The sequence below is a fragment of the Muscardinus avellanarius genome, assembly GCF_963383645.1.
Source record: "Muscardinus avellanarius genome assembly, chromosome: 6".
In the NCBI taxonomy this organism is placed as follows: Eukaryota; Metazoa; Chordata; class Mammalia; order Rodentia; family Gliridae; genus Muscardinus; species Muscardinus avellanarius.
Genome location: NC_137791.1, coordinates 123,104,144 through 123,128,612, shown reverse-complemented (window position 1 = coordinate 123,128,612; position 24,469 = coordinate 123,104,144). Strand labels below are relative to the sequence as shown.

At 37.4% G+C, this 24,469-nt stretch overlaps 1 protein-coding gene across 4 annotated transcripts in view; it reads right to left on the bottom strand.

Moving 5' to 3' along the window:
* Positions 1 to 24,469, bottom strand: part of KCNIP4 (potassium voltage-gated channel interacting protein 4) — a gene marked incomplete at both ends in the record, with an annotated part of 1,202,216 nt that overhangs the window by 512,067 nt on the left and 665,680 nt on the right. The window lies entirely within an intron of this gene.

Sequence of the window (24,469 nt, the reverse complement as noted above, 5' to 3'; positions counted from 1 at the left end):
GATACATAAACAAATCCACAAACCTATAGTCAATTAATATTTTTTTTTTTTTAGTGGTGGTACTGGAGTTCCTGGAAGTCCTTCTACCTCCAGGCTACACTCCCAGACCTATTTTTATATTTTTATTTAGAAACACGGTCTCTTAGGCCAGCGAGTCTGGCTTCGAACCTGCAGGATCCTCCTGTCTCTGCCTCCCAAGTACAGGGATTATAAGCGTGCGCCACCACATCCGGCTAGTCAATTAATGTTTGACAAAGGGGCCAAACTCATATGCTGGAGAAGAGACAGCCTTTTCAACAAATGGTGCTGGGAGAACTGGCTCTCCATTTGTAGAAAGATGGAACTAAATCCTTACCTCTCACCATGCACAGGAATCAACTCAAGATGGACCAAAGACTTAGAAATTAGACCAGAGACTGTGAAGCTATTAGAGGAGAGCATAGGCTCAACACTCTAACATATAGGCACAGGCAGTAACTTTCTCAACAAGGCCTCCAAAGCTCAGGAAGTTAAAGCAAGAATTAACAAGTGGGATGGCATCAAACTAAAAAGTTTCCTTTCATCAAAGGAAATCATCAAGAACCTGAAGAGAAAGCCTACAGAATGGGAAAAGATCTTTACCAGCCACCACTCTGATAGAGGGCTATTATGCACAATATACAAAGAGCTCAAAAGACTCTACACTAGCAAAACAAACAACCCAATCAAGAAATGGGGAAATGAACTAAATGGACACTTCACAAAAGAAGAGATACAAAGGGCCAATAGATACATAAAAAGATGTCCTTGCTTATTTTTTATACAATGAATTATAGACTAGTTTTGAGGGTTTCTCTGCTCCTAGCCTTCATGCCATCTCAGTCTTCTTTTACATATATTTTGTAGCACTTGGAAGAATTATGCTTACTCATTTCTTTCTATTAATTTTTTTTTGGTGATACTGGGGTTCCTGGAAGCCCTTCTACCTCCGGGCTACACTCCCAGACCTATTTTTACATTTTTATTTGGAAACAGGGTCTCCTAAGCCAGCGCGCGTGGCTGGCTTCGAACCTGTGCGATCCTCCTGTCTCTGCCTCCCAAGCGCGGGGATTACAAGCGTGCGCCACCACGCCCGGCTCTTTCTATTAATTTTGCGGCAAAGAGATCGCAGATTTCAAAGTAGCTCCATGAATGTAATTTTTTTTTTTTTGTATTTTTGGCTTTTGTATTTTTGTTTCTGTCTTTCCTTTGGTTTATTATTTTAACTCATATTTGTATAATTCATGATTTTACTATAACTCATAATCAGTATGTAATAAATACTTGTTGAGTAAACAAATCTGCAAAATCCCTGTAGGACATGTGTGATAAATATTTAAAGGAGGAATATTGTCCAAAACTGATAATGGGGATCATGAGAAAAAGAAGCAGTAAATGTCAGACCTGGAGCTGGGAGTTTAAGAGCAGCAACTGGGACCACTCTAAAACTGAGAGGACCAGAGAAAGCCACAACACAGAGAGACCAGAAATGAGCTTCTAAGACCCTCAACTGTTGATCTTATCTTTGTATAATCCCTTCCCTGGGTTTGGGAGGACATGTGATTTGATTGTAACCAAATGCATATGGCAAAGGTGATGGAAAGAACATAATTACATTGCATAGCATAGTGGTCTCAGCTGGGCGTGGTGATGCACACCTTTAATACCAGTACCTTGGGAGGCTGAGACAGTAGGGTCAAGGCCAGCCTCAGCAACTTAATGAGACCCAAAATCAAAATTAAACATAAATTAAAATTGGACTGCATTGTAGCTCAGAGGTAGAACACCCCTAGATTCAATTACCAGTACCCAAAAAGATAGTAGTGTCTGTGTAGCTGGAGACTCTCTTTTCTTGCTTGCTGGCTTTGAAGACGCAAACTGCTGTGAATTCTACAGCTACACAACTTGAATGCTGCCAACTATCACATGAGTTGCGAAGCCGATTCTTCGTCAGTCAAATCTTCAGACAAGAACCCACTCCTGGATTGCTACCTTGGGCGACTATAATTAGAGGACCTCTTTACCCCTCTAATCTTTGTCCAGATATTTTTACCTTTGGACATTGGGAGATAATAAAATGGTTTAAAATGGCCAACCAAGTTTGTATAACTTTGTTGTGCATCAATAGAAAATGAATAAAACTGATTAAGCTTAACCCATGAAAGCAAAGCAGAAAGAAAAGAGACATGTCAGGCATTCCAGTACAGAAAACCAAATTCACATCAGACTTCTGTAAGATCAGAATATTTTTATGTAATGAGACTTTCCATATCAATCTAACTTATTTCAAAGAAGTTAGACCTTGGCAGCATGGGCAACCCTAATGCCATAAATTATATATTTTTTCTTGTGAAACACATATTAAGAACACTGTTTGAGAGCTTTTGACTGTATTATTTGTCCCAAACAACTATATTAAAAATAAGCTTTTTGATTACAAGAAGAATTGAGTGAAGCAGTGCTAGGCTAGTGCAAATTTTTTATCATTAATGGTAAAAATAATAATATGTCTAGCATATTACTTTGAGATTCAAAGATAACAGGTGGCGTCAGAAAGTAGTATTGTTTTCTTACTGCTATTGTGAATTATTACATAAAAATCAGCAAAGATAACACAAGATAGCTTTAACAAATATTCTAATGGGTTTGCTTAATGAAGAGATAATGTTTATGTTCAAGACAACAATTTCATAAGTAAATATAAGCATCAAATAAAGAGAGTAGAAGCATCCATTCCAGCTTATGGAGTTACACCTCTGTGGGACATCATAGCTAATTCTTCTACACACAAGGCAGATAAGAAACTGACTGTCCCAGGCTATGGATGGGCCACAGACACATTTTCTGGAGTAGCCTGTCATCCAGGGATATGGACTGCCTAGCAGTCTAAACAGCAGTTAAAATGACATCAGTTCAGAGTGGAAGAGACTATCACATTCCTTAGAAACACTTAAAAACCTTGGCTTATTAAGTAGAACTCAATTCCAGAGCATTTATCATGTGACATGTAACTACAAAGTACTTTGTGCTGAAACAAAGCCTTGGAAGACGAGATGCTTAAATTCACTAAAGGTCTATTATTGGGGAAGGCTACAGAATTGCTATGGGTTGTTTTGTAGTGCTACTGTTTTCTTTTATTCTCTCACTGGAGTTTAGATGCACCTACTCCTTGCCAGGCACCATGTTGGCCTTTATGAGTTTGGGAAGGAGCAGTATATTCTAATGCATTCATTCTCACGAAATAAAGATGCAGAGCCATGGCTGTATTTCCAAAGAGCCACTGATTTGTAGAGGGGTTTAAAGGTAAAAGTTGAAAAATTAATATGAAAGGAAAATTAATTCTTCAGGGAAAAGAGAATGTAAAATTGGAACTAATTTTTTAATAAGCACTAATAGTCAAATCTCTGTGCCTAAGTGAAACAGAAACCCTCAATATTACCATTTAAAATGCAATTATAAAAATCATAATGAAGAATTTCATATTTTTGTCTTTCATCTAAGTTTTTCCACATTATTTATTAATTAGTTCTTGCAGGGATCCCAGGAGATAAAGATTACATTACTAATATCCTGGCTGTAGAGTTTTTAGTAGCTTACCCCCATATCAAAATGGTTGAGTTTATAATAAGAATAATGTGAGTAAGTGAAATTAGGTATTTCCTTGGACCAGAGTTTGAGTCAGAAGAAACCTGTAGGTTACCTAATTCAACATGTACATTATAAAAAACACAACCAGGAAGGTAAGTTAACTTGCTGAGAGGTCATAAAATCAATTGTTCACAGGTCCAATTTCTAAGCCACTCCAAATTATGTTACATTTCTCATACCTTCAGTTAGCCTTTCCATATCCATTATTGCCTAACAATTTAGGGCAGGGGTCTGAGCAGAGTGTTTTGATTTATGCACTAGAAATAAGATCTTTTTTAAATTTGGTTTCTTCTGTCTAGAGAAGGGTTCAATAAAGGGTTAAACAATATTGGAAAGGAAGATCAGTGGACTTCAGGAACAGAGGCATGATTCTGATATTATTCTCTAAAAATCTATCCCAATATCCAGAACACACAAAAAGAAGAGACACATGAGTTCTAAGGCAGGTCAAACACTCAAACACCTGCAGGAGGCAGGTAGTGTGTATGAAGGAGTGGGCACTCAGAACCTTCTGAGTGGTGAGGGCTGTGGTCCCTGGAACCACATGCCCCATTTGAAGGGGGGGGCAGCCATAATCAGGTCTGCATTTTGTGGATACAGTTACTCTCCAAAGAAGGCCACGACTGACCACAGCTTGGACAACTGGGCAGTTTCCAATACTGCATGTTGTTTTCAGCCAGGTCAATGTATGGTGAAGTGTGTTTGTGAATTTATGTCCATTATAGCAGTGGCTATGTATCCAATAGACATACTGGGATTCATTTACTCTGATGATAGATATAAATTGAGCCCTGTTATAGAAATGGAGTCCTTGGTGCCTCATACCATTTGAATAAAGTGGGCCAGGCCCAGTGTAAGTGCTGAACTTATGTTCTAAAAACTATTCTATGATATAGATACTATATTTGTTAAAAATTCATGTAGAAAACTAAGACTCAATATTTTAAACTACTTCCTCTGTTATATATCCATTAAATATTTGAGTATGATATAAACTGTGGGTTTACTAATTTCAAAACCAATGCTTTTATTATTATATCTCCTGGTGGTGCCAACACACGATATCAATTAGTGAAAAATGTAATAAGTACCATGTACATTCTCTAAAAAAGAATAGTGAATAATCTTTTAGACAAAACTTATTTTCAATTTGAAAAATAAATATATTTTCTTTTATATAAAGTGCAAATGACTGGATTATGTAATATCTTATACATACAGCCAAATTCACAAAAAAAAAAAAGACTGGAATTTTTAGTCCTTAGGAGCCAATTATACTATTAGACTGGGTACCCCTCCCTCATGAAAAACATATACAGATAGGTTGATACATACATGCATATACATACATACATACATACAAAGAGAACAATCAAAGGCAGGTATTAATAACAAAACATTCAAGGAAAAAAGATTTCAATTTTTAAATGGTAATACTGAAGTTGAAAATAGCAGTCCCTTTCATTTTACATTAGTAAGGCAACTGGGGATTGTAGTAGGTTGGTAGCTAATGTTTTATACAAAAGTATAAATCCTCTCTCCTAATGTTGGAGCCACACCAAGTGTCAGATACTTGTTTCATCCCCTAACTTTGTGAACTTTGGCAATAACAAGCACTTTAGGCATTATTTTATTTAACCTTGTGAAACCGGTGAGAAGATTACATGAAATCATGCATATCATGTCTCAAGCCAACTTCCTAGTGCAATTCTTCCTTTTCCTTTACCCCGGTCTCATTCTCTGCTAATCAGTAAAGAATTGTCAAGGCATAGGGATTGGAGACAAGTAACTAACCACCAGGGCCCCAGAGTTGTATCCAAAAGATAAGGATGACAATAATAGTATTTATTTGGCTTCTTATATTTTAAAAACAGCGTCAAGAACCCTCATAACCAGTAACAACCTTCCTAGCAACCTTATCATTTTCAACCATTTTACAGAAGTTGAATTGCAACATGAACTGAAACAAAATTAAATGTTCAAAGTTATAAGCCATGGTGTTTCCCACCACCGAAGACAGTTCTAGAGAGCAATAGTAGCTGATCTCTTAAACTTAGTCACAGTAACTACAGGTACCCTGAGATCCTCCCCTCTGTATCCTCACTCCTGATGATGAAAGATGACATAGGTAGAAGCTCACTGGGCGTGGTGCCACACGCGTGTAACCCCAGCATTTGGGAGGCTGAGATTGGAGAATTGCAGTTCCTGGACAGCTTCAGCTACTGCTTAGTGAGGCCCTTTGCAACTCAGTGAGACCCTGTTTCAAAATAAAGAATAAAAAATGGGACTGGGGTGTTTCTCAGAGGTAGAATGCCCCTGGGTTCCATCCCCAGTACTGGGAAGAAAGAAAGAAAGAAAGAAAGAAAGAAAGAAAGAAAGAAAGAAAGAAAGAAAGAAAGAAAGAAAGAAAGAAAGAGAGAGAGAGAGAGAGAGAGAGAGAGAGAGAGAGAGAGAGAGAGAGAGAGAGGAAAGAGGGTAACAGCTCTTTTCAAGTGATTAATAGTTTTCCTTTGGCCCAAAGATCCTTCCAAACATTGAGTTCTTCTTTGAGTTAAATATCATATCATGATATATTATCTGAAGTTATTTATATGGAAGGTGAAGAAATATTTTACTTAAATTTTATCACTCTTCAAGTCACCATGGAACTCCAAAATATTGGTTGTAATAAAAAACTAAATTTATAAATAACGTTGGTTATGTTAAAGTTTGTGCAATGTTTTATGTGAAAGATTATTTTCCCTCCAAATATTCAGCTGTTTAATTATTCTATCCAAGAATAACGGCTTCCTAATTACTCTGAGAACCATCTTGTGGCTAAACTTATTTCTGTGTATTCTTAATAAGGAAGGGTTCAGTGGTAGTTTCTTGATATCCCTTTGGGCTTTTGAGAAGAGATATTATCTGAGCAGTACATTCTCTAAAAGTGCAAAGAGAACTGTGAACTGTACTATTTCTTTCTCACATTTATTTTCCAGGAAGAATTCTTTACAAGACCACAGGTAGACATAAAAGAACCTAGATACTTACATTCTTGCTGAAATATATGTGCAAAATTTCTGCCAATCATAATAAAAATAACAAGCAAAAAAGGACTTGAAATGTTCTGCAGCTGAGCATTACACGTATGGCACACACTTGTAATCCCAGCATTTGGGAGGCTGAGACTGGAGAATCATGGTTTGCAGACAGCCTCAGCTACTTAATGAGGCCCTTTGCAAATCAGAGAGACTCTGTTTCAAAATAAAAATAAAAAATAGGGCTGGGGGCGTAGCTCAGAGGTAGAATGCTCCTGGGTTCCATCCCTTGTATCACACACAAAAAAGTTCTGCAAAGTAAAAATCTTCTTTCCTACAGTTATAGTGCAGTTCTGCATTAGTGGCAGTGGATATTCTGCCCTAGTGAATAGTTCCTCCTTCCAGTAAGTGCTAGTCACTACAAAAAAAGGTCTACCTCATGAAGCAGAAACATACCATAGTGCTGAATTGACCTCTGGTTTTCCAGAATAAATATGGGATACGATATCTAACTTTTCTACTGTAGTAACAACGATAGTTTATACTAACTCCAATTAGAATGAAACTTACTCACAACACAAACAAGTGCTGTGAAGGATGTGGAGATGTAAAAACTGTAATACATTGTTGATGGAAATGTAAAATAGTGCAACCATTGGAAAACAGAATGTGGAATCCTCAGAAGCATGGAAACAAACCTACTGTATGATCCAGTAATACCACTTCCGGGTATCTACCCCAAAGAATGGAAACTAAACTATCAAACTAATACATGCAAATCTATGTTCAAAGCCACACAATTCACAATTGCTAAACTATGGAACAAGTCAAGATGTCCATCAACAGATGAATGGGTTATGAAACTATGGGATATGTACGCAAAGGAATTTTACTCAGTCTTAAAGAACAAAATTATGTCATTTGCAGGGCAATGGACAGAACTGGAGAACGTTACGCAAAGTGAGATTAGTCACAAAAAGTAAAAAACCAGATGCTCTCTGTAAAGTGTGGAAGCTAGGGAGAGAGAGTCATAGGAGGAACTCTAGACAAGAGAGGGAAAACCATAGATGAGCAAATAAGGTGATCTAACTGAAAGGCATAGGAAGGAAGAAGAGAAAAATTCCCTAATATATATGATGTACATTCACAAACATATCAATCAGTAAGCCAAACATGAGGAGGGAGGGTGAAGGAATGGAGTTTGAATTGGGAAAGGGCTAAATGAGGGATGTGTACATGTATGCTTCTACCAACTTGTACTCCATTAAGATATATAAGTATAATATAAAAATAATTATTTTTAAAAAAGGAAAAGTAAATAAATAGATAAAAATAGACCTTGTCTTTATGACTTTTAGCAGTTATATTCTTATAGATTATAGACAAAAACAAATATTTATGCTGTTGACTGCAATCTTTTGGAATGGAATATTTAATTGAGATATGATTCAGAATGAATTGTTTGACTGAAAAATATCAGTGGTCAGCAATTTTCTTAGATTACAATCCAGTAAGTACTTAAATCTAGGGCTTGGGAGGATTTTTTTAATAGTCTGAGGGGAAAAGGGCAATATAGTTATAGAATGTATCAAAATATGATATATTACATGTATTAAAATACTTGTTATATCCACATAACTTGATATAAGTAAACATACTTAAAATATTCAAATATTTATTTATAAAATGTACCATCCACTTTTCTAGAATTCTTTTCTACAAATGTATCCTCTATTTTGAAATGTTCTTGAGGGCTTTTTTTTTTAACTTTAGAATAAGTAACTTTAAATTGAGTGTCTAGCACTCAGTGTGATTAATGAATGATAATATGGACATATAATACAGTGCTACAAATAGAAATGAAATACAACATTAGTGTAGACAAACAGACTTTTTGTGGTGCTATAGATCATACTCAAGGGTATCCTATTTCTAAGTTAAACTCCCAGCCGTATTTTATTTTGGAGCAGCGTCTTGCTAAATTACTGTGCTGATCATTAATCTGTCTCAGCCTCCCAAGTACTGGGATTAACCAGCTATGATGAATAGAATGTGGTATTATAATGGAAATAATATTAGAGGAGGAGTTTAACATATATATATATATATATATATATATATATATATTACTTTGCTATGAGCTAAAGTTTATTTTCTTCATTTATAATTACATAATTTAATGTAGAATGTATAAATGAATGGATAAAACTCCAAAAATTATACACACAGTGCTTCTGATCCCAATGTGCATTGGCCCACACTAAGAGCTCAGTGGCCCTGATGTGATACTGAGGCTTAAGAGTAAGTGGCTTAACAACTAAACTGCAATCAACAGTATTATTAAAAATTTGTCCTAGGAGAAAAGAAATACTTATCTGGTACCGAAAAGCATCATACTCCAGTTATCATTCAATTCACTTATATGCTTGAAGTTGCTTTTTAGGAACCTCTATTGTGACAAGAAAGTGACCCATCTCACGTTACTGTAACCCGAGGACCTGATGGGAGATCTGCAGTGTCACCATCACTGTGTGATTCCTAACAAATAATGATAACAATGAAAGGAAGGTGACAATCTTCCCCATGTCGCAAATCAACAATCATGCCACTGCGACTCTGACAGAGAGGACTCTGCTCAGGCAGCTGAAGATCAAAATCCCCATCTTCTGCTGCTGGCGTATCTTCGATTTTGCAGTATTTTCTATTTTTTTCGATTTTTTTTCTATTTCTGTTGCAGTATTTTCTATTTTGCTGGCATATCTTCTATTTTGCAGTAGCCATTCTATGCTAACCTTGTAATGAAAGGGCAGAGAGGGGACCAGGCATACTGTGAGGAATCTGAAAGCAGGGAGCTTCGGAGCTCATCCTGAAAGTCTGAAAGACAAGTATTGAGCACACATTTAACCTCTCTCCATTTCTACCCTCCTATCATTATGAGATGAGAATAACACTTGCTATCCATCCATCCCACAAAGGGGTTGAAAGGGACTCTGAGACAGTCACTTTGAACTTCTCAGAAGTAAGCTTTTACAGAAGTACAAAGCCCCATGTCAAAAGACATGTTCGTACCTTTCCAGAGACATCAATGAAGATAACATGTAGGCCTGACACCGAGTATTCCTTTCATTAAAGTAATTGTTGGTACAATTATTTTTCTTTTTACCCTGGACATAATTCACACGCAGCCTTGACACATCCAGGCACTCCTTAGATCACTGTGAGGGGTCCAGGGGGCTCATTTTGAGCCCATTCAACTGCATTATGCAGTCACAGGCACAAAACGTGTTACCCCCTGCCTCTCTTTTGAGGCACAGCTAGAATGCAATCTTCTGGGAGGAGGAAAGTAGAATGTTTCAGTGGCTTATTTATGGTTTCATGTGCTATGGCTGCATTCGACGCAGAGCAGAGCTAATTCACTTACTCCAGTTGTTAGTGTCCACCTGTTCTGGAATCACTGCTCTTGATTCACCTAGCAGGCCTACATTACTGCTTTCCACTTGTGCACCAAGCCCCATAGAAGGGATGTCCCAGCAGTCCCACAAAGTGAATTTTTTTGCTAGAGTGCTAACATTACATAGCAATTCAAACCTTTTTCTGAATTCCTTAAATAGAGATTCTCTATACTTGCCCTCTACTAAAATCACCTAGGTCTAATCTAGATGTGTTAAGTTAGAAATTCCTAGCTGGTGCATAAAGATGCTTGAAGGGTTTCTGCAAACATGTTCATGGCAGCACTACATCCAATAGCCAAATGACAGAATCAGCCCCACATTCATCCACAAATGAATGAATAAGAAGTTGTAGTAGATACATACAATGGAACATTATTCAGGCATAGAAAAGAATGGTTAAAGTAATGAAATGCTTCAGTATTGATAAACCTGAGAAATACTATGCTAAGCAAAAGAAACTAGACAATCAAAGGTGCATTTTGTGTGTTTCCCTTCATGAGAAATATGTAGGATAGGTCAATGTATAGAGATACTCTATATTGGGTAAGGGAAAAAAAGGACATGGGGAACTACTGATTACTGAGTATGGGTTTTTTTCTTTAGGGACTATGGAAATCTTTTTGAAATGGATAGAAATGGGATATATATCCATATTCAGTTGAACCTTGTTTGCAGGTATTTACCAAGTGCCTTGTTTTGAGATCCTTGCTGTAGAGGGTCTAATGTGGTTATTGTATCAATGCCACTGCAGATGGACAGTGCTGGCACCATATTATGCAGCCCCATCCATCACAGTCCATTCTGCAAGGCTCTTCTCAGTGTGACTCATAAATCTCTTACAAGAGCTTCTCCTGCACTGTTGGTTGTGCAAATACAATCTCCCGGGTCACACCACCAAACTCCATGCCCACAATCATAGCAGAAAAGAAAAGGTTGCACATTTAAAATCACTTTCCAACTGATTCACATTGTTTTCTTAAATTTATTTTTAATCAACAAGTAAAAATGCATCAAGTCTTAAAAATATAAAACCCTATTTCAGACCTTTCCTTATTCTTCCTTATTAATATTTTTATATTCTCCTCTGACTTATACTAAATGCTTAGTACACATTATTCTTTCAGCCTTCACAAATGATAACCCTCATCTCATTCACAGAAGAAATTAAGCCAAAGAGCAGAAAAATGAGTTGCCCAAGGTTATATATTTAGAAAAGGGTAAAATTGGTAATAAAAATAAAAATGAGGTTTTTCTTAAAAGTGCATAATCACTTTTCTCTTTCACACTTGCCTTGTTTCTTCTAGTGATCAGTTTCTGTTCTCCCCTTATCCTATGCCTCTATTATTTTATTTTTTATTTTTTATTTTTTTGGTGGTACTGGAGTTCCTGAAAACCCTTCTACCTCTGGGCTACTCTCCCATACCTATTTTTTTATATTTTTATTTGGAAACAGGGTCTTTTAAGCCAGCGACGCTGGCTTCAAACTTGTGCGATCCACCTGTTTCTGCCTCCCAAGCACAGGGATTACAAGCATGTGCTACCATGCCCGGCTATGCCTCTATTTTTATTTATATAATATATATACCCTATATATTATATTTATTTTCACTTTCATACTTTATATACTATACATACTATATATACTATATATACTATATATACTATATATACTATATATACTATATAAAATAAACATACTATATAATAAGCATACCAAATAAGTATATATATGCATATATAAAGTTTTCATATGCATATATACAAAATTTTTTTTTTTTGGTGGTACTGGTGTTCTTGGAAACCCTTCTACCTCTGCGCTACACTCCCAGACCTATTTTATACTTTTTTATTTTTGGAAACAGGGTCTCTTAAGCGAGGCTGGCTTCAAACCTGTGCAATCCTCCTGTCTCTGCCTCCCAAGCATGGGGATTACAAATGTGTGCCCCCACGCCCGGCTATATACAAACTTTTAATGGTGTATTGTAATCATATATCATAGTGAAATTTAAAGTAATACAAACCTACATGTGCAGGGCTCTTAGTGTCCTTTTTTTCATATCCCACCCTACTCCTCCCTATTCCCTCTCCATACATGTTAGTAACTTTCTTAACCAAAGTCTGTCCTAAAGGAACTCTTTCTTTAGAAGGGAGAAGAAGCCCTAGCCATGACCCCATCCCTTCTCATTGCCTCAGAACCCACACTTCCAAGTGCAAGCTTTGTCTTTGACTCTCTCTTCATTCACTAGTACTGACCTCATCTTTGCTCAAAGAAGTTTAAATCCCACCCTCAATTCTAGGTTGTGATATCTGAATTTGAAATAGTTCTGCCTGCTTTCCTAAAAATATCTCTCTTTCCCCATCCTCTATATTTTCTCATTACCCCTTTTCTTCTTAACTCTCCTCTGAAATCTGTTCTCTTCAAAGTTATAAAAATCTCTTTTCAGACGAAATCCATTTGTCAATGTTCAGCTCCTCCTCAGCATCTGCCTCACCTGACAGTTAATCTTTGACTCTTCCCTCCCTCCTCCATCCTCTGGGATGATCTGCCTTTCTCGTTTTTTCCTCTTTTTTTCTTTCTTTGTTTTTGACCCTCCTTCAGCAAGTCTTTTAAATTTCTTTAGCCCTTAGAATATTTTCCTCTCAAATAGAAAAAAAACTATATATATATATATATATATATATATATATATATATATATATATATTTTCAAGGATTTTGTTCCAGAAGCTCAACTGAAGCATTTCTGTCAGCATTTGAGACAAGGGAGGGTTATTTGCTCACAGTTCTGGAGATTTCAGGTCTTCAGTCCATGTTACTCCAGGCTACATCTAAGGAGCTCAGAGCATGGAGGCGGGAGGCAGAGCCAAAGAGTAAGGGATCAGCTCTCACATCATAGAGTAGAGGCCAGAAGCAAAGAGACAGCAAGCAAAAGGACTCAAAGACACAAGAATGGTCCCCAAGGCCACACTGCCAGTGACTTACATCCTCTAGCCACACCCCACCTGCCTAGGATAACACCCAGTAAATCTATCACAATGGATTTACCCCCTGATGAGATCACAATCCCCTTGATTTGATTACATTAATCCTGAAAATGAATACATGAGCTCTTTCAGAGGGCATTATGTATCTAAATTATGAGAGCAATGTTTACTTTGGGTGTTATTTGTTAAAGGGAATTCTCTTGAGCATCTGCCACATACACAGTACTGGGTTAAATACTAGTATTTAAAGGTGATGTAGACAAAGTTGCTGATGTTAAGAATGAGAAGCTGCTATGAGAGATGTTGATGACCAGGGTGCTTCGTACATTTCTTCAGTGTACATGTGCTTATTGAGACACTGAAAACAGAACATTGAATGTATCAAAGTAGTCACTGCCCACATGCAGCCCCCATTATAGTGGCAGTAACCACACTGCTGGCTAGATCATAAGAACAGTAAGTGATATTTAGAAGAAAATAAGAGTAATAAAATACAGAGCTGTGTCAGGCAAGTGCCTTAGAAGTAGGGTCAGAAACTATCTATGGAAGTGGCATACAGTGTACTACCTGGACAGTGACAAAGACAATCAGATAGCCAGAGAAAGTGTTGTATAAAAACAATACATAAAGTACAAAATCCCTACAGTTTTAATAAACTTAGCATATCACAAGGACAGAGAGATGACCAAGGAGGCTTTCTGAATAGAGAAGAGATATGGAACATATTTTGCAGGGGCCTTAAACAACATGCTACTGAAGGAATCTGAATTTAATCCCTAATACAAAGGAGAGCCACTGGGAGGTTTTGGGTAAGAGGATGTATGTGGCAAACTGATAAATGTTTTAAAGTTCACCTAAAAGGTGAGTAGATAATTAATTTTTCTTGGGACACAGTGAGACAGTGAGACAGGCTATGATCCTGCTTCAGTTGAACAGGTAAAGGATGATGACAGATTGGGATGGTGGCAGAGAGGATGCTTTGGATGCTCCTGTTCTGGTTATAGAATGTGCTATTCAATATATGGTTATATATTTACTTGTTTAATATTTTATATAGAATTTAAATTCTTTGAACACAAGAGATTTGTTTTGGTCATTGGTTCATCCCCCAGTATTTGGGGAAGTGTTGAACATACAATGTAGGTTAAAAAAATTTGATTGATCAATAAATGGAGCAATTTCTTAGACTTCACAACAGCCCAAAGGAATCAGAATCCCTATTATTGCTGTGAGTTTTCACCTGCCCTTTGGTAATTTTGTACTAACTTATATATTGAGAACCTATCCTCTAAAACAGAAGATCAAGAGACAGTGAAACAGTAAATGATGATGCGGGGAAGCTTTTTATACTAGCAAACTTCTTTTTACTTTTTAACCATTGCCAAATTTCCCTGTACCACTTGGACTTTCTCAGCTGCTTTGATGAGTTTGTCCACAGAATCAAATGTTTAATTTTCTTAAATCCTGTAACAAGATAACTCTTCAAAAATAAATCTAACTTTTCAAAATGCATTCTTACCTGTCTCTTAATTTTAGGATCAGAGCTAATATGACATAGGAGGGATAAGAATTCTAGCCCCGTACCACCTATGAATATATTTAGGTAAAGTTACGCTGGATGACTTTTTGACAATCATATGTGAATCTGGGAAGATCTGTGACAAAAAGCTTTGCTGATAAATGTGGAGTAAATAAACATCAGTCTTGAGTGCTTTTCATAATACTCTGATATTACCTAGTCATATAATAGGTACTTAATAAGTATTTATTGACTAAATGAATAATTCCTGAAACAGATGCTGCAGGATTGAAGAAAATATAGACTCTCCTTAGAATATATTTGGAAATCAAGATAATGTATGCTTATGCTTTTTTCCTTTAACTGGAGACCCTCTTAATCAGCTCTTCATATAATATCTAGAAATATAGAACATTTTCTAGAGGGGAAATATATAAATGATTACCTAAGGTTAATTAAGAAACTAACATGTTTCCCTTTAAGACAATAAGTCTGTAATAACTCAAGGTGCATTTGTTTTTCTCATACTGTTAATTCATTGTGTATTTGAAAGTGTTTTTGTGTCCATGAAGCTCAATCTCTTTTGGAATTTCCTGAGCAATGAAAAATATCAGTCATGCTGAGATTGTTTCTTGCCAATTTTGCCTGTCTTTCTTTATTTGGAAGCTCAAAGCAGTTCCTTCTTTACCTGGATTGGAATGCTTTTAGCCTATCAGGCCCACATTAATAAACATTCTTACATTTGCATAAAGCCATTGAGTTTTCAGTGTGCTTTCAAAATACATTGTCTTACATAGCACAGTTTAGAAAGCCCTAGACACTTTTTTAAATCCTAGTAGACATTTCAGATTCAACACTGAAATAGTAATGCTGCTGATAATGACAAGAATTAATAGCTAACATTTATTGAGTGGCCACTAATGTTTCAGGCACTGTGCTGCTTCACATAAATAGCAATATCTAACCACCTCTGAGGGAGGTACTATTGTTGTTCTTATTTTACAGATGGTTAATTATAGTGCAGAGTTTAAGTAACCATCCTTTTAAGTAACTCATCATTTTTGGTTAAGCTGGGAAGCTGGGATCGAAACCCAGGACTGTCAGATTCCCAAACCTGAAACATTATCCACTTTTCCACTCCTGCTTCAATAAAACAATTAGTATCACATCCGTGATTGACTTACAGCAGACTTAATGACTCAAGCAATAAGACTATTGGCTTAGTTCATATGGTCAAATGCAGGGTCTGTGCCTAGGTTCGAGCCTAGTCACAGACATGAACTATTTCTTCCCTTGTGATTTTTCACAATGTCAGAATTTCACACCATTTAATCCCAGCTCTGATCTGGTTTTCACTCTCTTTCCTACCCCACCCCTACCTTATCTCCTGCCTTTAAAAACTAGTCTTGATGTAGGAACTCATTTTATCTCAAAAACTCCATCTTCTGCTCCTACTACATTGTAGGCCTCATGTGAGCAGCCGTCCCTTCTCTAACGTGCCTACACTTGGGTAAAGAAGACAAACATGTAAACAAGGAAGGCACCCGGTTTGTCCAGAGTTTAGCCTTACTTATTCACAACTTCTCATGTATGACATTCTGGGCGTTAGCTGCCTTTGTTCTTTCTGACAAAACAAAACAAAGACAAAGACAAAATCTCTTCTGGAGACTATGACAGGAGGATCACAGGTTTGAAGTCAGACTCAGAAACCAAGCAGGACCCTCTGCCACTTAGTGAGTCTGTCTTAAAATAAAAAAATTATAAAAAAATGGGCTGGGGATATAGCTCAAAGGCAGAATGCCTCTGGGTTCAATGCCAAGTACCACATACACCACACACTCACTCCTCCTCTCCTCTCCCCTCCCCTCCCCCCTCCCCCTCCCCCTCCTCTTCTTCTTCTTCTTCTTCTTCTTCTTCTTCTTCTTCTTCTTCTTCCTCTCTCTCTCTCTCTCTCTCTCTCTCTCTCTCTCTCTCTCTCTCTTCTATTTCTATCCAAGGGGAATGAATATTTGTCAGAGTTTTGGAGGAAGTTACCACCATATCCAAGGATACCTGCTGCTTCAACTCTAGACCCAAATGCTAACCTTCTCTACTTTCATACAATACTGGACTCAAATGCTTTAAAAAAATAAGTCATGGGACACAAGAGGATGACAAGGATTGAGTTCTCATGCAGCCATTTACATCAGCAGCATTGCACTGGCAGAGTTCCATCCCACTCCCACAACAATTCAAGAATTTACCTGCCAGCTTTGGAGTTCATGGTATCTTCTATTGTCTGATCCTATTTTTGCAGGGACTACTCTATTTCTATAGAAGAACTGATTATAATATCAAACAGGGAAGAAAGGACTTGTGTGAAAAAGCTTCAGTGAAAACACCGAAAGGAGTCTGGCTTTGAATCAAGGCATCACTTTAAATAGAGAAGCAATGGATGTTGTATGAAAAGAGGAAACTGAAAAAGGACCCTTGGCTGAGAGAAAAGTAGAAAAAGATTATTTTCTGAAATTGTTTCTTGAACATTACATCTAATATGAATCTGTTTACATACCACATAGAGTATTAGGATGATTTCATTAGTGTCCTTTAAAGAACATATTTGAATATACATCAAAAGTGAATCTCTCAAATGTTAAAGCCGCCGTCTTCTTTTAAACCAATTCAATTACAGATACTCCTTGACTTGAGATGAGTTTATGCCAGATAAACCTACTATAAATTAAAAATAATTTGAGTGAAAAATGCATTTAATGAACCAGGAGCACAGGTGACTGTTGTACAAACTCATGAAGCACAGTATCCGCAAAACACTGGCAATGCAAGTTGGTTGCTGCAGCATCTGTTTGATTGAGACCTATGGCCGATGCCCCTGCCAGGTATCATGAGAAAATATCATACACAACTTGCTAGTTCAGGTAAAGGTAACAATTCAAAACTCAAAGTATGGTTTCTACTGAATGCACCTGACTTTCACACCATTGCATGGTACAGTTGAAAACTGGAAGTCAAACTATCCTAATCCAGGGATCATCTGTATATTCCTTCATCATGAACATAACCAAAAATTCCAGATTAAATACATCATTGGAAAGTAGCCTGGTGGTTATTTATTCATGTTAGCATGATCTGGATCTGTCTTGTCTTACTGATTTTTATTCTTTCCAGTCTTAGTAAATGGCCACTTCATTTTCCCGTAATAATAATCAGGAATACAAGCATTATATTCAACTCTTTCCATTCTCTGCCCCACAGCAATTCCTATTGGCTTTGCTTCCACTAAATATGCTATTCCTTTCCAGCTCTCTCCATTTTCACCACTCCTGTTATTCAATGCTTTACCACCTCGCACCTAGAGGACAGCCGTACACTACACAATAGGAGCTCTGTTTCTACTCTACTGACATCTCCAAGCTACATTATACATTCTTGCTCCAGTGATTTTTTCTACAAACATAATCTGATAATGTCACTCCAAAGCTTGAAACTGTCCAGTAACAACTTATTGTATTTAGAATAAATATGGATTCCTTTACATGGCTTACAAATTTCTGGACCCAGAATAGTGTATCTTTTCATATTTTCATTTTCATTCACTATGATTCAATTTTTTAAGCACACTATACTCTTACCTATCTCAGTGGCTTTCCACAAATAGTTCTTTCTCCTGAAAAACTCCATCCCCTCTTCTCATCTCTGGGGTCATAATTTTAATGTCATCTCATCAGACACCATCATTATAATGGATATTGTCATTACTGTTCCCACATCGCCTTGGGTCACCCTTTTATCTTTGTGAACATGAACTCCTGGTGTGCTGCCATTCCCAATGGCCCTGTTTGTTTCTTTGTGGGATGCTGATTTTCAGGATGCTGGAATATCTTTGATAGGATGTGGAAAGCGGGAAATGCCTGTGGTTTTACATTCTCACATTCCCTGGAGTGCAGCCATAACCAATAACTAATGGATGAGGAGTATAAATAACTCTAGCTCCCTCCTTCATGATGGAGCCAAATCTGAATGTTAGCTGAACTTCCTCATAGACTCTAATAGGGGACTGACTGGCTTAAAGGTGCTCTATGGGGGTCTTTGCTTGATCTTAAATTCTTATTTGTTTCCATTTCTTTCTCAGTGTCTTCCATACACCTACAACTTTTTCCTGGGAGTGTTTTCTAATAAATGCCATTGACACAAAACTTAATCTCAATATATACTTTTGGAAAAGCAAGCTAATACACTAACATGTTCCCAGTTATTCTTCATCAATATACCCCATTAATTTTATTTCTAGCATTTTAAAATATACTGTTCTATAGAGAGTTATTTCTTATTTGTTTATTGTCTATAACTTCCAATGGTTTATGAATGAATTGAGGATTGGGACTATACTGTCTTTTTAGCTAATATACACTTAGCGCCCAGCAGTGTTTGGCTTATAATATTTGCATAATTAACATTTATTTAATAAATGACTGACAGAATAAATAATAAAGCTTTCCTTGGTAACCCTCCTCCTCTGGACTGAATGGTTTTCATGCCATCCACCAAGTCATTACTGATTGATATTCAAGTTTTCATAGAATTTGACAGTATGGTAGCATGTCTTCATCATGCTAATACAAAGAGTTGTTACTTCATCATGCTAACGAGTTTCTATCCATCTGACACTTCTAGTTCCTTTAACATCTCATTATCCTTTGGGAGTTTACTATATGCCAGGAAGATGTAAGGAAAAGATACAAAGCCGGGCGTGGTGGCACACGCTTGTAATCCCAGCATTCGGGAGGCTGAGACTGGAGGATCGCGATTAGCGGACAGCCTCAGCTACTTAGTGAGGCTCTCTGCAATTCAGGGAGACCCGGTTTCAAAATAAATAATATAAAATAGGGCAGGGGGTGTAGCTCAGAGGTAGAATGCCCCTGGGTTCCATCTCCACTATAGGCTGCTGAGGCTATCCTCAAACCAGCGATCTTCCAGTCTCAGCCTCCCTAGTACTGGGATTACAAGCATGTACCCCACACCTGGAATTAAACAGCTTTGTAAGAAAGATGCACTGTCCATGCTTTTGTGGAGATAAAACTGAGGTACAGGGATAAAATCTGTGTTCAAGTTCACCCAATCGGTTAGTAGTAACAACTAAAATCTAACTATAAAGCTGTTGATCTTAAGCCTTTCCATGTCCCCTCTGTCGGATGTTAAGTTTATTTGGGTTCATTATACTCTTTGGGATTGATGAAGCAAAAAGTGTGATATTTTGGGCCTTCAGAGTAAAAGGGCAGGCCGTGCGTGGTGATGCACACTTGTAATCCTCGAGCTTGGGAGGCTGAGACAGGAGGATCGCGCAGGTTCTAAACCAGCCTCAACTACTTAGTGAGGCTCTCAGCAATTTAATGACACCCTGTTTCCAAATAAAGTATAAAATAGGTCTGGCAGTATAGCCCAGAGATAGAAACCCCCGGGGTTCCACCCCCAGTACCACACACATACACACACACACACACACACACACACACACACACACACAAGTAAAGGGGCAAACCCTGAAATGCCATGTTCATTTGAACAACTTCTTTGCAATGATGTTCAAAATGGTGCCAACACTTTCTGTTCTTGGTAAAATTGGTGCTTTGACACAAGTTTGTTTTACCCCAAAATTATAGTCTTTGTTCTACCAAGAACAATGAATGTTGAAGACAAGGCAAAGCCTTTGCTTTCTATGTCCCAAGAAAAGAAGTGAAGACTGTAAGATTAGGTAAGAAGAGTCTGGGGAGTCATTTTGAGAAAATGCTCGGAAATCCAGCACTCCACAAAGCAAATTTGTGACTTGTGTTCCTGGAAACAATCATCTAGAGAATATGAAAGCCATGAGAATGGTTGAAGGACAGTAGGACAGTGCTGAACTACAAGCTTTTTTTGTTTTTTGTTTGTTCATTTTTTTGTTTGTTCGTTTGTTTGTTTTTGGTACTGGGGTTCCTGGAAGCCCTTCTATAACCGGGCTTCACTCCCAGACCTATTTTTATATTTTTATTTGGAAACAGGGTTTTTTAAGCCAGTGGGGCTGGCTTCAAACCTGCGCGATCCTCCTGTCTCTGCCTACCAAATGCAGGGATTACAGCATGCGTCCCTATGGCTGGCTCTGAACTACAAGTTTATTCAACTACAAATATTTATCCAGCACCTATGTATGCCAAACATGCATTTGATACAAGAAACACAAGCCAAAATAAGAACTAGAAGGAGTCCTTACAACACTGGGGGCATTTATTAAATTAATAAGGGATATTTAGCATACTGGTTAAGAATGTAACATAGACATTGGGAGGTGAGGCTGGGTAGTCACTGCTCAATTTGAAAAGTGTCCCTTTCTTTTACTAAGTAGCTGTACCATGTGATCACAGTGACAGATTTTGTCCTGTGTAGAAGCATCATAGGATTAAATACCTACCTGGTAAGGCTGTCTGGATAATTAAACAAGGCAATATTAGTAAAGTGCTTGGAATGATCCCTGACACATAATGAGCATCATTTTTTGTCAAAAAATTATCATCTTTTGTTCAATAAATAAAGCAAATAGATTAAAACTACTATAAAACAGGCATAAGATATTATAAGAATAGAGAAAAACATTAAAAATAATAAAACTAGGGCAGGTATGAAGATTCAAGAACCAGAAAAGGACCACAGTGATGTAACATTTGAGCTGATTCTGAAGAGATCATTTGGATTCACTGATGAACAAATTAAAAAGGAAGAAAAAGGAGATGGGGCAGAATGAAAAGACAAGGAGGAAGCGGGTACATGGGAAGGTACTTGGACACCTGAGTGTGTTTGCACAAAGAATGAGAGGAGGAGAGTGGTGAAATATCAAGTTATTCGTTACAGGAGTTAGCCAGGGAGACATTACTTGAATAGTAGAAAGGGAATTTTAAATGTATGTTATCAGAAAAGTAACTCTGTGAATTCCAAATAAGAAGAATTTCATTATCAGTGCAGTGAGATCCAGAGGGAGGCTCATGAAGTGTGGTGTGCATATATGCCCCATCACACTGGATTTTATTATGTTGTATGATTAGGTGCAACAACAGTTTCATATTAAAATAAAATAATAAAGGGGGGCACATCACATTTAAAAAAAATTAAAAACAATTTGCTGACCACCACATGGAAGATGGATTGTGTTGCATGAGATCATCTACTTCCTGGGCTGCAGGTGTTAAGCCAGGTAAGAATGGCAAGAGCCTTAAAAAAATATAAACTATTATGGAAAAGAGGCTTCTGGGAAATAGTAGCTATACACAAGCCATTTTGCTTTCACTGGTCAACTCTGAAGTAGTTCATTGTGAGTCAAGGTATTGGCTTCAGAGGCAAAGAAAGCATAAGGATGGAGAATGGCTTTCACCATCAGAAGTCAGTGCTTGAGTGAAAAGTCAGCCTTTGCTCATCCAACATGTGATAGGGCACTTAGATACAGTGGTGGTTAGATATGATTTCCACCTTTTGAAACTATGGAACAAGACATCAATTTGTACATACCGAGGACACTGAAGACACAGTTATAGGCCGGGTGTGGTGGTGCACGCTTGTAATCCCCACACTTGGGAGGCAGAGACAGGAGGATCGGGCTGGTTTGAAGCCAGTCTTGCTGGCTTAAGAGATCCTGTTTCCAAAATAAAAAGTATATAAAAATAGGTCTGGGAGTGTAGCCCGGAGGTAGAAGGGCTTCCAGGAATCCCAGAACTACAAAAAAAAAAAAAAAAAAAAGACACAGTTATATATTTAAGAGGGCAAAGGAACTTTGGAAAGTGTCAACAAATATTATGTTTGCTAAGAAATTAATTCAGGAAAATTATGTTAATAATTGTGAGAATTTCTTGTGCACTTTCTTGGTTCTACTGTGCCAACAATTTTCATATTGCATCTCATTTAATCTTCATAATATGCCAATGAATTAGGTATCACTAATCCCACTTCCCAGATATTTGCACATGTGGCAGAGCCTAGACTGATTAAATTCCCAGAATTTGCTCTTGTAGTATAATTCTATGAACCCAAGCATCCTTTCTGAGGAAATAAAGAAGCAACTTTCAGTGAAGGTCTACTTCTGTGGATAGTAAGAGATAACTCAATCCGTTTCATGCTTTGATTTTCATACAATGTTCTATCCACTGAGGTCCAATATCTAGCTTACAGTAACAAATTATACTTTTAAAAGAGAATACTGAGCCAGGCGTGGTGGCGCACGCTTGTAATCCCTGCACTTGGGAGGCAGAGACAGAAGGATTGTACAGGTTCGAAGTCACCCGTGCTGGCTTAAGAGACCCTATTTCCAAATTTAAGAAAAAAGTATAAAAATAGATCTGGGACTGTAGCCCAGAGGTAGAAGAGTTTCCAGGAACCCCAGTAGCACCAAAACTAAAAAAAAAAAAAAAAAAAAAAAAAAAGAAAATACTAATCAAACAGACATGAATACATATTAGGGTATAACTGAACCTGACCATTTGATAATAGTGTCCTGCTAATAAAAGAGGTGTGCTATATTGGTGAGAACTCTGACTATTATTAAATAGGCCAGCCTAAAATTTGAATCTCAGGTCTAATGCTTACTATTGAGATCTTGGTTATGAAAACTCTCTATCCTACAATTTTCTTATTTCTAAAATGTGAATGATACCTACTGTAATGCAGCTGGGTGTGAGCTTAAAAGAGATTCCATGGCCAAGCACTTGACTCACCTGTGCTCAAGGTAGATAGGGTAATTAAATGATGATGGAAACAATGGCTATTTCTCAAGCTCATTCTTTTTTTTTTCCAACTATGACTGACCCCAAATTTTCTACTCTTGCATTTCCTAGCTAGGAAAATATTCACAGTGGCAGTCTCCTCCTATTTCATGTGTATTTTTAAATTGGATTTGCTTTTCATTGAAGAGTACATTATGCTGTTTTTAACTGTCTCATGAGGACAATACTGTGGAGTTATGTTGGACCAATCTCAGACCCTGTGAATGGAGAAGGTGGATTTCAACAATGTTTTCTGGAGCTAATCGTGTGGCATCTGTCCTGTCTACAATGCAACAATCCCATAGCTAGATTGTGTAATATTTTACAAGGTCACCTTGAATGTATTGGGCCTTTCATCTATCAATCTTTCTGAATTTACATTTTTTTCTGAAATATCAGTTTTCTTAAACTAAGTAAATAAATATTCAAGTCTCAGTGTGTATTTTGGAATGACTATTTGTGTAATGTTTTTAGATGAAAATGGAGCCTCTGGGTGCTCATTACAGGTTTTACTGATCTTTTAATGGGACCAACTGATCTTTTACTAATCTTTTAATGGGACTTCTGCTTGTGTTGCAGAAGGCATGAGAGCCAGCCAATGGTCCAATCCTCATCTTCTAGGGAATATATTCTGGAGAACACAGGTTGCAGATGTGCACACCTTTGCTCAGGCCAGTGAAGGGCTGGGGACAGGTTGCAACTCAAAAGTGTTCAGGTAACCACGCTGGGCACATGCTTGGAATCCCAGTACTTGGGAGACTGAGACAGGAGAATCACAGTTATGTGGCTAGCCTCAGAAATTTAGTGAGGTCCTCTGCAACTTAGTGAGACCCTGTTTCAAAACAAGATAGAGCCAAGAGAGAGGTAGAATAGGGGTAGAATGCCCCTCCATTCAGTCCCTAGTACCACACACAAAAAAAAAGTGTACAGGTAATATAGCACCTAGAAGACATGCTACTCAGCATGGTTTTGAATATTTCTATATTTAATTATATAATATTGATGCAGATCAATTTTAACTTCAGAAAACAAGAGTATTACACAGGTAATAATT